The sequence below is a fragment of the Bubalus bubalis genome, chromosome 22 (assembly GCF_019923935.1).
Source record: "Bubalus bubalis isolate 160015118507 breed Murrah chromosome 22, NDDB_SH_1, whole genome shotgun sequence".
Classification (NCBI taxonomy): Eukaryota; Metazoa; Chordata; class Mammalia; order Artiodactyla; family Bovidae; genus Bubalus; species Bubalus bubalis.
In genome coordinates this window covers 14,545,809-14,559,079 of record NC_059178.1, presented here as the reverse complement: position 1 = coordinate 14,559,079, position 13,271 = coordinate 14,545,809, and the positions used below count along the sequence as shown (strand labels likewise).

Genomic DNA, 13,271 nt, shown 5'->3' with positions numbered 1-13,271 from the left:
TGTAATTCTGCCAATGTTACCGTATAGATCGCTACAGACTGTCCCTATCACACCCACCTTGCCCTGCACCCAAATTCTTAAGTACTGTGAAGCTGCTCAGTCATGTCCGACTCTTTGCGACCCCATGGACGGTAGCCTACCAGGCTCCTCCGTCCATGGGATTTTCCAGGCAAGAATACTGGAGTGGGTTGCCATTTCCTTCTCCAGGAGATCTTCCCAACCCAGGGATTGAACCTGGGTCTCCGGCATTGTAAGCAGCCGCTTTTACCGTCTAAGCCACCAGGGAAGCCATCAAATTCTAGGATGACATAATTTTAAAATAAAGAAATGCAAAAAGTTGTGCTAGGCATAATCCCCATTCGGGCTGCTGTAACAGAATTCTGTAGACTGGGTGCCCTATTAAACAGTGGAAACCTCTATTTCTTACAATTCTGGAGGCTGGGAATTCCAAGTTCAAGGTGCCATCAGATTTGGTGTATGGTACGGGCTCGCTTCCTACTTCCTAGACAGCTGTCTTTCTGCTGTAATCTCATATAGCAGAAAGGGGCAAGGGAATTCCCTGGGGTCTCTCTTAAAAGGGCATTAATCCCATTAAGGAGGGCTCCACTCTCTTGATCTAATCACTTCCCAAAGGCCCCATCCCCAGATAACATCACACTGGGAATTAGATTTCCACATAATGCCTAGCACAACTTGTTGCATTTCTTTACTTTAAAACTATGTCATCCTAGTTTAAGAGGCATTTAATTAAACTTTTTTAAGTTTTCATTCTCCTTTAACCAGTAAGCTTAATGTGAACTTATGTACTGGTTTATGGGGATACTGAAGCTAACTTTCTATCATCTTATTTTGTTTTCTAATTCCTAAGCAGTTTCTTCGATTCTTTTTCCCCTTTCCTGGCTTCTGCTTGAATGATCACATACTCATCATTTCAACCCCTTCATCCCCGCTGATTTGGAGTTACACATTCTATTCCAATTCTTTCAGGAGGCACTCCTTAAATTTTTAATGGAAAACTTTAATCAGTGGTTGTAGATGAAGACAGCAAACAAAAACCAAAATAACACACAAATAAAGGGATTTAAAAACAAAAGACTTTCATGAGGATATGGTGAAGAGTAAGAAGAAAAGCAAAATTCTGATAACTGGAAAATGGATGGATGAGTAATAACTGTGAACAGATTTCAGAAATTACTACTAACTCTAAGCTACCTGTGGAGAACCATTCTATTTACACAGCAGAATTCTCAAAAGGTTAAGTTGTGGACACTACCAGGCATAGCAGGAGCTGAGGACCGCGAGGGGGGGAAGGAGATAAAAGAGACAGGATTGAGTGAGAGATATCTGAGAAGCAATCACCACCCACTTAGATCCGCTCCCCCGCTGGGTAACTAACTGCCCCTTTCTCTCTGCAGAAGACTAAACCTTTATTCTTGGCAGAGAAGAAATCAGTCTACCTGGACTGGGGAACGGTCTGGGTCCTGTTAGAAGAGATGGAGTAAATGAACACAAGGAATGCTAAATGCAGACACTCCCCAGCCCTTTCCTTCACTGAGTTCTGGTTTCCAAAAATACTAGAAGCCAGACCTTTACCCATTTAGTCAGCACAAGACTCCTCTCTGGGGTACCTGACCAACCTAGGAGGAAAAATATACAGACACTGAAATCAAGACTTTACCTACAAACAGTCCACTCAGATTATTCTTCAATGAAACTGAAAGGAGACATGCCTCACCCAAATGCATAGTTTCCAATCAGCTTTTCAGACCCCTACTTTCTTAATTAAGGATTACTTGGATTATTTGAGGAAAAATGAAGCAAAAACAGAAAAACGCAGCTTAAAGAAGTTTATATAGAGAAAGAAAACAGTCAAAATCATCACTACACCCAGAGAAACGAGAGACTATAGCAACCCTGACCAAGAGTGCATGTTTTACAGAGGAAACAAGCTTTACAAAGGGAACCATTCAAACAGTAAAAGAAGAGCTCTTGGACTGCCCAATGTTCAAACATCAGAGATGACAATGGAAGGAGGGGGAATTATCAAAGAAATCAAGAAATATCCCCTGAACTGAAAGATGGGAGCTTCCTGATTGAAAAGGTCCATCAAGACCCCAGGCCAATGGATCAAACATGCCCACATAAAGGCTGGTGGCTGTAAAACTTCTGAATGCTGAGAACACAAATGAAGAGCCAAAAGTTCCCAGATATAAATTTTTTAAAAGGTCATATAGAAAAGAATCAGAATGGATTTGATTTTCGGAACAGTAAACTAAGTGAAGCCAACAGAGCAATGCTCTCGTTAATTCTGAAACACAATTATTTTCAACCAAGAATTCTATTAGCCACCCAGGATTGAATAAGGGTATTTTCAGACATACAATATCTCCAAATATTTTCCACATACACTCTCTCTCAAGGCAAGTCCTGAAGGGAAGGATACGTTTTATAGAAAGAAGGGAGAGCAAAAGAATAAGAAATCTAGCAAAGGAGAAAGGCTAAGGAACCCCATGAGAGCGGAGGGAGATCCCAGGACAACTGCTGCATCCCAGTGTCGGCAAGCAGTGCAGAGTGGAATGGGTTCAAACAACATGCAGCAAGAATGATACCAGGCTTCTCTCCAAAGTGGACAGACATTGTAAAAGTCAATGGAAGCATGACTGCCACTGATGAGACCCACTAAATGTTGAGAATGAATGTGACAATAAATAACCACCGGGTTTGTTTTAACTAACATCCAGATTTCTGATCCTATAGATTAGAATGCAAAGGAAAAAAACCTGCCTGTTAAGAGGAACTCTCATACGTTCAGACATGTTTATATACATACGGAATTTTAGACTCAATGCTGCTCAACAAAAATAGCATGCAAACCACATATGTATTTGTAAACCTTCTATTAGCTACATTTTTTAAAAAAGTAAAAATAGTTGAAAGTAATCATAGTTAAAAGTAATCCGTGAACAGTTGGACTCAACTGAGCGACTGAACTGAACTGAATCATTTTAATAATGCAATCAGTTCAGTCCAGTCACTCAGTCGTGTCCGACTCTTTGCGACCCCATGGACTGCAGCATGTACTAATTTATCCTACCATATCTAAAAAGGGTTTTCCCAGGCGGTTCAGTGGTAAAGAACCCGCCTGCCCATGCCGGAAACATAGAGACAAGGGTTCAATCCCTGGGTTGGGAAGATCGCTTGTAGTAGGAAATGGCAACCCACTCCAATAAGCTTGCCTGGAGAATTCCATGGACAGAGGGGCCAGGCGGGCTGCAATCCACGGGGTCACAAACAGTTGGACATGACTCACCATACACACAAGCATCTAAAATATTATCTCAGTGTGTAATCAGAATTAAAGATGAAAAAACTTCATTTACAGGAATTTTTTTTTTTACTTAAGTATTATAAATCCAGTGTTTTATACATGCAGCCCATCTCAGTTTGGACTAGCAACATTTCAGGTGTTCAAGGGCCACATACAGCTCGTGGCTATCTACTGAACACAGCAGCTCTAGAAAGCTATAGAACTGGATAGTAGGAGGTAAGAGATCTGAGGGAGAGTTACTTTTCATCATTTACTATTTTGTTCCTTTTGAATCTGACATCATGTGCTCTTATTATTCAAAAAATGAATAAAGTACATTTCCTAAAATATATTATAAATGTAGATATCCTCTGACCTACTTCTAGAAATCTCTTCTATGGATGTTAATGATGCAGAAACAGTTATTTGTTGCAGCACTATTTTTAACACAAGACTGGAAATAAACGTCCATCAACAGAGGACTGATGAAATATATTATAGATACACATACAAAAAAATACTGTGCAACCAAAAGAAAGCTAAAAAGTACTTTTTATATACTGACAAGGAATAACCTACAGGATGCATTATTAAGCAAAACACAAGGCCATTTTTTGTACTAAAAGGTAACGCATGGACAAAGTTGCTCATATACGCGTACACTTTCAGAACAACACAATAAAACCTCATAATGCTACTTGCCTTTAGAAAGGCAACTGAGTAAGGCGTAGCAAGAGACTTTTCAGTGTGTATCTTCTGAATTTCAAGTTTGAATACAATAAAGTATTACCTACTTAAAAAGCCCACTATTCAGAAAAACCCCCCAAAACCCACTATTCTACATCTAACTAGTGTCTGCTTTTTATTTACCATGCTTGGCATTCATGGGATACTTAAGCCCATCTACAAAGACTAGTGTTTTTCTAGTTTTTCCATAGAGAAGCTTGAAGCTTGTTTTTCTCAGAGGCCACAGAAATTTCAATGTTATTGGAACAGATGTATATATATGTGTGCGTTTTAGTATACAGTTTCCAGAATTTTATCTCCTTTTCCCAAATGGCCATAGAACCCCAGCCCAAGCTACTGGATTATTTATCTAATAAATTCCCCAAGGCTTTTCCTTGACACTAACTGATTTTCTAAGCTTCTGATACCTGGAGACTTTTTTCTCCTTTGCTTCCCTCTCTAGATCAGCTATATATATATATATAGCTGATAAAAACAGTTGTGCATTTTATTCAATATTTGAAGGAAAAGGAAAGGGCCTAATCTATGTCTCTTTGTATGATTTTAAGAAATCTAGATAAAGGGAGTATACAGTCAATGATGGCAAACACTGAAGCAGTATGATAATGGATGAAGACTGCTAAACTTGGCAGTTCAGAATTCAGTGATGACTTTTTTAAGGACAGCAGGAAGGCGATATGGAAATGGGTGACAAAAAAACCACGAAATTCAAGTGTCGAACAAAGAAAGTCATTCAGTGTTGAAAGTAACCATGGATGTCAAACATCTTCAAATTGCAAATATGAAATATTCCCCAAATGTCTATATATTTATTTCAAAAGAAAATCAAGTTAGATATTTCAACATAAAATACGTGAAATGTGATGGTGCTGCCTCAAAAAGAACACCTAAGTTCCTGCTGAAATAATAAAACATCATTATGAGATTTTTGGCAATCCACATTCAAACATGTATCACACAGGATAGGGAAAAAAGCAAGATGTATTAATGACCTGAATTTTTACAACTGTTTTAGTCAAAGAAACCAGGACAATAGAAAGCATTAATGAACACAGACACACATAAAAGCCAGTTTAAAAAAACATTTCTCAATTCTCACTGTAACTGTCTTATTCCCAAAGTTGTACACTAGTAAGGAAAGGCACTGCCAACTGGAAACCCAAGTTGGCCCCATGGAAAGCAATGGGTAATGTGCCTTTTAAATAAAAGCAGAGAAACATCCATGTGTTCGGTTTTATGGACTGTTAAAACGTAATGTCAGAGCTTGAATTTAACCCTAAAAAGCAGGTCATTAGTTGAGAGAAAATCCACATTAAAGGAGGACTGCTGAGCAGAGTATCTGTTCTTCAGTTCAGCTACTTTCCTTTCACTTTTAATGAGTTGTGTGGAATCCATAGGCCTATATTCAGCTTATAAACATAAAATTACATACTCGTTTATCATCCCCGGATTGTAAAAAAGGATGCAATTATTGAGACTACACAAGCCCAGACTCAAATCAGCATAAATATTCAGTACTCCAACTTCTCTTCAAATTCCCAGAGTCTGTATTGACCTTCTGCTGAAGCAACAACTTACGCCCACATCAACCGGGTGCAAGTCCTCAGAGTGTAAAAGTCCAACTAAAACAAAAACTAGAGAATGCCCGACAGAACTTTAAAATTAACTAAAATTAAATTCAATATTCATTTCCTGTTACAGTAGCCATATTTCAAGTGCTAAATAGTCACATGTAGCTGCCATCTATGGGGTCGCACAGAGTCGGACACGACTGAAGAGACTTAGCAGCAGCAGCAGCTGGTGTCTACTATATTGAATGGTGTGGGTCTACACCAAAGATCCTTCTCTACAATCTATTATTCCTCTAGAGCTTCAAAGGCTTCCTGGGGGTAAAAGAAGGACAGGGAAACTGCACAGGCAGGACTTCAGTAACTGCCACTTGGCTCACATTCTGAGATTCTGCATAATGTTGCTGTTGCTGACAGGAGCCTTCCTTCTGGTTGCTGCTGGGTGTACATAGGTCCGTGTGAGGTTTAAAAAGTGGTTTAGAGCAAAAATGACCAAGGCACAACCCTCAGGCCAAAGCAGGACCCTCCTGATACTTAAAACATTACACAAAAAGTTTAATTGGCCAGCTTACCTGAACTACAGCCTAACCACCTGTCTATAAAGTAAAAACACGGTCTAAACAAGGAAGATTTGCATTCATTGCCATAGATAGAGCAACTCTAGTCAACAAAAGTTTCCATAGTTCATTCAAATCAAGGGAGAAAGCCCACATGCTCAGCTTCCACTGTACCATTTATCAGGAGTTTATTCTGTGAACTTTGAACACCAGATTCACCACCCCACATTTTGTAATGAAGGGTGTGATTAAAACGGAGCATTTCTTTAATATTTACAAATCCGTAACCATTATCTCTTTATAGAATTTTTGGAAAAAGCTGAACATATGCAAATGTACTTTATCTTAAAACAGGCAAACTACAAGATCACAGATTTACTACACTACATCCTCAGATGGAGTTTCTGAATTGAAAGACTCAAGGTAATAAATTTGATGAACTTGCTGTGGCTCCTCCCAGTTATTCTTCCTTACTAGCTGAATCCTTTAAACCTGAAGCTAGGCCTGTCCCCTCCAAGAGAACACAGGTGGTGGGAAAGGGCACTACAGATTGTTTAAGGAAATGCAGGTTTTCAGATGCAAACTGGACATGAGTACTGAACAGATCAAAACTAAAGTCTGCACTCACATTCCATTGTTCCAAAGTGATCCCAAGATTTTGAAAAATTACAGAACTATCTGGAAGAGTTAGTGACAATTTCATAGTAAAATTTTAATGAGAATGAATCACTTTAGGATTTGTTTTCTTAAAAGCACACACCTAAAGACAGATCTAAATGACCAGGTATCTGTTCTCTATCAGTGTGGCTCACTTATTATCCAAAAGAAACCCGCACACTGTATGGCAAGTGTGTTAGCCACAATCACCTTAACTACCTTAATATTTCTGGCTAACTAGTCAAACCAGAGGCAGGGTCCAAACCCATCTGACTTGGCAAAATTACATTCTTCCTACATGAAACTACTGAAATTGAAACTCAGAGCTATCCTTGAGATGCCTACTTATAGTCAGTATTGAAGTATGTCCTAGTTGAACAGATCACAATTATACCAATCTGGAGAAATGATCGAAATTAAATCAGAGATACGCAATAAGCCTCAAACTGCATTTTTAAACAAAAAGGGCTGGATTACTACTAGTTTTTTTAAAAGTCCCTTTTTTTTTCCCCAAATAGCTAAGGCTATAATTACAAGGTCACCAATTAATATTAATATTTGATGGAGTAGATGGTTTAGAAAGTACAACCTGGAGATAGGAAAGAGGAAGATCCAAAAAAGTTATCAAGGCTAATATTGAACAGAAGTCACTTATAAGAAGCATGAAGCCCTCAACAGACAGACCAGCCAACTGTCCACACTGGTTCTAGAAATCATTAGCATACTTACTTTATCTTAAAACCCAAGTGAACAATTGTACATGACATCCCTGCAGACTGACAAACAGAACGACTTCCTCTGAAGAACAGGTGTGGGTGCTATACCATTCACATCACCTTTCTTTACTACTGGCCTAGCAGGAAAGATTTTTCAGTCTGGAATCAAGGCCCCCAGAAAGGCAAAACTAAAGAAAAGCAGCTTGGTCACGGTAGGTACTGTGGATCTTTCATGAAATAAATCATTAGAATCACGTTCTACTCCTTTAAGAACATGTGTTAATCATCCTGAATGACGATCTAAAGTATACTATGTCGATTACCATGCTCTTTAAATAGATTTTCCCAAATATGATTTAAGCTAATTGATGAACATTCATTACTATGCTTTCAGGTCTGGTCCTGCACTGAATGGTTCCAGACATGCTAGTTAGGCTCTGAGTATTTGTTTCTGTGTCTTGCAGATTATCTCCATTATCCTCACCAAGCTGCTATCTGTTTTATCTTACAATGGACAGTAGGTTAACAGTTCCCCATCCTCCTAGTCCACTCCCCATTAGCCTGGCCTCAACCTCCCACATTACCCACGATCTATTTGTCTCTAATCTTCTGAGGGTTAGAAGTAAGATAACTTTGCTTGTTAGAAACATACAAAATAAATGCCAACGGGATCTAATTAAGGGTAGCGATAACGCTCCCGTGACTAGGGCTATAAGGTATGGACTCGGGACAATCTGGCTACCCTTGGCCTTTCTGCTTAGTGTGTTTCTCATATGTATGTTATCATAGGTCAAGGAGAAGAGGGTAGGAGAGTTGTCTGAATTAGAAAGAAAACAAGTGAAAACTACAACCAGAAGAGAACAAAAGAGATATCTGAGAAGACCCTTATGTCTTCTCAGCCACTGTTTTAGATACCTTCATACCCTCATCACAATCATTTACTCTTTCTAATAACCTTAAGAAGTAGGTGCTATCAGCTCCATTTTCAGTCAGAAAACCAAATCCCAGGAGTTAAAAGTAATTTGTCCAAAAAACTGAGAAACTGACTGTAAGCCTTGGTCTCTCTGACTCCAGAACCCAGGGCGTTTCCACTATACAAGATTACAGCCCAGTCCTTAGTCTTGGTTGGGTAACTGTTCTTATACTTTATTTCTGGTTCTTTCACTGGAACCTGACCAGTTCAGGTTTGCTTTTTTTCCCTAACCGTTTTCTATAAAGTGAAGCAAGAGTCGCTCAGTTGTGTCCGACCCTTTGCGACCCCACATGGAATTCTCCAGGTCAGAACGCTGGAGTGGGAAGCCTTTCCTTCTCCAGATCTTCCCGACCCAGGAATCAAACCAAGGTCTCCAGCATCGTAGGCGGATTCTTTACCAACTGTGCCATCAGAGAAGATATAAATGGCAATGGATAATCAAACCAAGGCCAAATTAGGCTAGCTCTTCAAGTGTTCACCTGCTCAGCAACAAATACTAATTTCTGAAAGACTGGTCATACCTTCAATTTGTAGAGACTGTGCAAAACTGGTGACAAGTTTCCTCTTTCCAAAAAAAATACATGATCTGTTCCCAGAGACGATGAGAGTGAACATGTGACCCCTTCCCCAGTGCTGTGCTCTATGCTCAAAAGAAAGCGGTGCAGGCATACTTCAGGAAGTGGCTCAGTCCTGTATTACAATCTCCCTCAATTTGTATCAATACATGAACATGATTTTCTAAACACTGGAGAACACGGCAAGGAGACATGAAGACTTCCCACTTTCCGAATTCCATTAAGGAACAGGGTATACTTGTTCCCTGTTACTTTATTGCCTAGTTCAGGGCTTGACACACAGCAACACATCATTTTACTGTTTAATAAATGAGTAAATGTTATCTGTTCAATAAATACAAGTTACGTGTTAAATAAATGCATAATCTTGCCTGGACTGGTTTTGAAATCTTTTTATTTCACATTTTCTGACATACCTTTGTGATACTTAGTGGAAAACATCTACAGATAAAAATGGCTCCTCTACTCCCATCAAAAGACATGCCCCTCTCCAGCCTCTAAAAATGACTCTTGTCCCAAGAATATGAATAAGGCTCCATCTGCCAGACTGCACTAAATACAGATTTTATATGCATTACAGAAACACCTGTATAAAAAAGCTGCTACAAGAAACGAGGCCTCAGAAATCCTAAAGTACAAAACCAAACAAGAATAAGGAGTGCTTTTGGACTTTTTATAAAAGCCAAAGTTGAAAATATCTGCAAAATAACTATTCAATAGGTCTTTGATCAGCAGGTTATGCAGCTGAACTATTCTGTCACTCAGATTTTCTCTCAATGTGAAGTAACAAGATGTCAGCAACACGTTTGAGGTATTTACAGTATGAAAATGAAAAGGGGACCTTTTGCCATCTTGAAGTAGAAACCACCTTTGTTCTTACTAAAGAGAATTTCTGCTGAAATATACAAAACTATCCCCAAATTCCTACATAAGAGTTAAAGCACATACCAAGCCTGACAAGCCACAAACAACAGGAAATTACTCTGCACAGTTTCTTGCAAACTATTATTTCATGAACCTTACAGATGTGTGTGTAGAGGTTTGACCATTTATGACTTTAAAAAGCCAAACTTTGCTGAACACTTACAATGTGAAATCACTTTAGAAGGTATAGCTACAAAGTATAAAAACCAAGTTCTAACAGCAATTTCATACTAAAAAAAAAGCCCAGAATGGATGTTTCCAAACACCTTACATTAATTAAAACAGACCAATGAACTACTTCAAACTCAACTTTAACATTAAGGGTTTAAGTGGGCACTCATCTTAGAAATGCCAATAGATTTGAACTATTCTTATTTACTACAACAACTAATTTTACAGCAGGAAAAAACTTAAGAAACTTTAAAAATAAAATCAGTGTTGGTCTCTGTGAACTTCTGGTGGAGAAAATTCTATCAATATCCTGTATGGTATTTTTTTTAAGGCAAATGAAAAAAAATCTTCAAACTATGACACATTTATGAAGCCCATTTTACATTATTTCTTTCATCTCTGTGAATATTTGCTTCATTTACTTGTTCACAACTTACCAAATTTAACTATTTACCCTACACATTCCCTAACCCTAACTTTTTTAAGGGATCAAAACTAAAACAACAGCTAATGTATTATCAAAATAATAGAAAGTGTATTATCTATTAGTCTCAAAGAAAGCATCCTTAACAATCAGTGGTGAAGGTTCAATTCATATGAAATCAAAAGATGGAATTTTTGAAAAGATGCAATTACTCCAAGCAAGTTCGAGAGATCACTTATTTATTCACAACAAATTTAGCTGTGTCGTGTTAAAAGTTTAAACCACCACAATTTAGGATACCCCAAACTGTAACAAACATGACAAGACTGATGGAAAAATGCTACCTCATTTTCGTTTTACCTGGAAATGTTTCTTTTTAAATAAAGGGTTAGTTGACAACAAACCGGCAGTATTTAGCTTTTTCAAGGCTCAAGAGGAAGGAATAACAAAACCAACCTAACTACTGTTTTTTCTTTTGTTCAGGATCAAAAGGAAACCATTAACCACGAAAGGATTAAGTAAGTAGAAGACAAAAGTACTCAATCCAAGGGCAGTATTCCCCAGGAGAGAAGAAAACAATTAAAGAGGCAGGATTTGAAAACCAAGTTTGAAATACGTGAAATCAATTAGCGTGCTCTCTAAAGGCGTGTGATTAAAAAAAAAAAAACACTAATAGGCTCCACTCACAAGAGCAACTTTCACAAGCTAGTAGAGAAGTTATGTGGACGGAGTACCAGCCGTGTGCGTGTTTGTGTGAGAGCACACGCTCGCGATTCTGAACCCCGAGACCAGAATGGTTAACAAAGGTTACAGCACCACAGGAGGGGGGAAAAAAGTGGAAGCAAAGTCTCGCATGCTCCTAACTCGGGCTTCCCAACAAGTCCCCGAAACCAGAGCTCCGTCCCTGCGGGATTTGAAAATCACCACCACAAACTACCGAGGGTGACCGCCACGGAGGAGGAGGGGACGGGCCGGGCCACACAGCCGGCCCCCGCCCGGGCCGCGCGCGCGCGGGCGGGCGGGCGGGTGGCTCCAGCGCCGACCCCGTCCCCCCGGCCGCCCCGCCCGCGCTCCCGCACCCCGCGAGCGGCCCGGCGCCTCGCCACACCCCGGCTCCCCGGCCCCCCCGGCCGGGCCAGGTGACGCGGCCGGCCCGCCTCATCGACCCCGAGCCCCACAGAGACACACCCCGGCCCCGAGGCCCCGCCGGGCGCCGCGGCGTTACCTGGACCGAGGCTCCGGGTCCCGCCCCGTCAAGAGCCCGGGGGGGTCCGGGACCTTTGTTCCTTCCTCTTCCGAAGGGGATGGAGGGGCCGGGAGGGGAGAGGGGAATGGGCCGACTGGAGGCGGAACTGAAAACACTCTGGCGGCCGCCCCGCCCCCCCAGCCGGAGCCCGGCCGGCGGCCCGGCGCGCGGGGAGGGGACGGGAGAGGGGGCGGCGCGGGCCCGGCCGCCGCCCGCGGGGAGGAGGGGGTGGGGACGCGCGTCCCGCCGCCGCCACCGCCGCCCCTCCTCCTCTCGGGCGCGCGCCCGCCCGCCTCGCCCCCACCCGGGCGGCCCCCGACGGCCGAGCCGTCCTCCCCCGCCGCGCCCGCCGGCCCCACCTCCGCTTCCGCCCTGCGCCCTCCGCCGCCGGCCGCAGCGGCGCGGCGCACCCACCTCCGGGCGGCTCGCTCGGCGCTCGCTGGCTGGTGGCTGGGAGCTGCTCCTCCGCCGCCGCCGCCGCCGCCGCGGCCGCGCGGTAGCCCCGCCTCCCACCCCGGGCCGCGAGCCCCGCCGATTCGCCGGCGCAGCCCTGGGGGGCTGGCACCCTGCCGCCCTCTGATTGGCGCCCCCGGACGCCCGTTAGGGGCGCGAGGTACGCTGGCCGAGCGCGCGGCCTTGAGGGCGCGCGCGGAAGACCCGGGGAGCGAAGAAAGGGAAGGGGTTAGGCCTGAGCGCCCGTGTTAGGGCCAGGGCGCGCGCTGTGGGCTCTGAGAGGCGCGGGCCGCTACCTCTCCCCACCTCCTTTCCCTCCGGCCTCCCCGCCCTCCCGGCCGGACCGGCGGCGCACGCAGCCAATCAGCGCTCTGGGTGCTCGGGGTGTGAGCCGCGCGTCGGGGGCCTCGAATCGGAAGGGAGACGTCGCTCGCTGATTGGTCCCGCCTACCCCGTAGAGCGTGAGGCAAGGCGCGGCCGGTCGGGCGGCGGAGGACTTAGGCGGGGTGGGATGCCCGCCGTTTCGGTTGGCTTCGTCTCTCGCGCGCTCGCACGGGAAACTCTTGGAAAGGGAGTGGGGTGCGGGGAGGGGAGGCACGTAACCTGCCGTGAGGGCGACCACCCTTCCGTACTGATCTCGGCCCTGGTCCTTCGTCCCCGTCTCTGGCCGGCACCACTGGGTGGGGCCTGTCGGAGGCCGCCGCCCGGCCCACCTACTCTGTAGTCAAGCCGGGAGTGGAGGCGTGCTTATCCTCGGGGTGGGAGGCCCCGACGGTGGGCGAGCTAAGGGGCCGAAGAGGGGTGTGCCGAAGCCTGCGTCCCGGACCCACGCGCGGGGCGCCCTGTGCGAATGAGTGGGCGCGGCCCTCGTGGTGGTAAACGGGGGCGGGGTCCGAGATGTAAATAAGCCCGGGGCCGAGCTCTTTGCTTGGGCCGTAGGGTCTGGTGGCGGA

General features: G+C 43.7%; 1 protein-coding gene across 3 annotated transcripts in view; it reads right to left on the bottom strand.

Annotated features, from left to right (window-relative positions):
• Positions 1-12,597, bottom strand: part of SMAD2 (SMAD family member 2) — an 82,718-nt gene extending 70,121 nt beyond the window's left edge. Inside the window, exon 1 of one of the 3 annotated variants that reach the window (XM_025273263.3) lies at positions 12,280-12,597. The gene's annotated coding sequence lies outside the window, so the exon portion shown is untranslated. Of the gene's footprint in view, positions 1-11,844; positions 12,039-12,279 lie in introns of those variants that run through there. The other 2 variants (XM_025273264.3, XM_025273262.3) reach the window with 2 other exon arrangements.
• Positions 12,598-13,271: the final 674 nt, after the last annotated feature.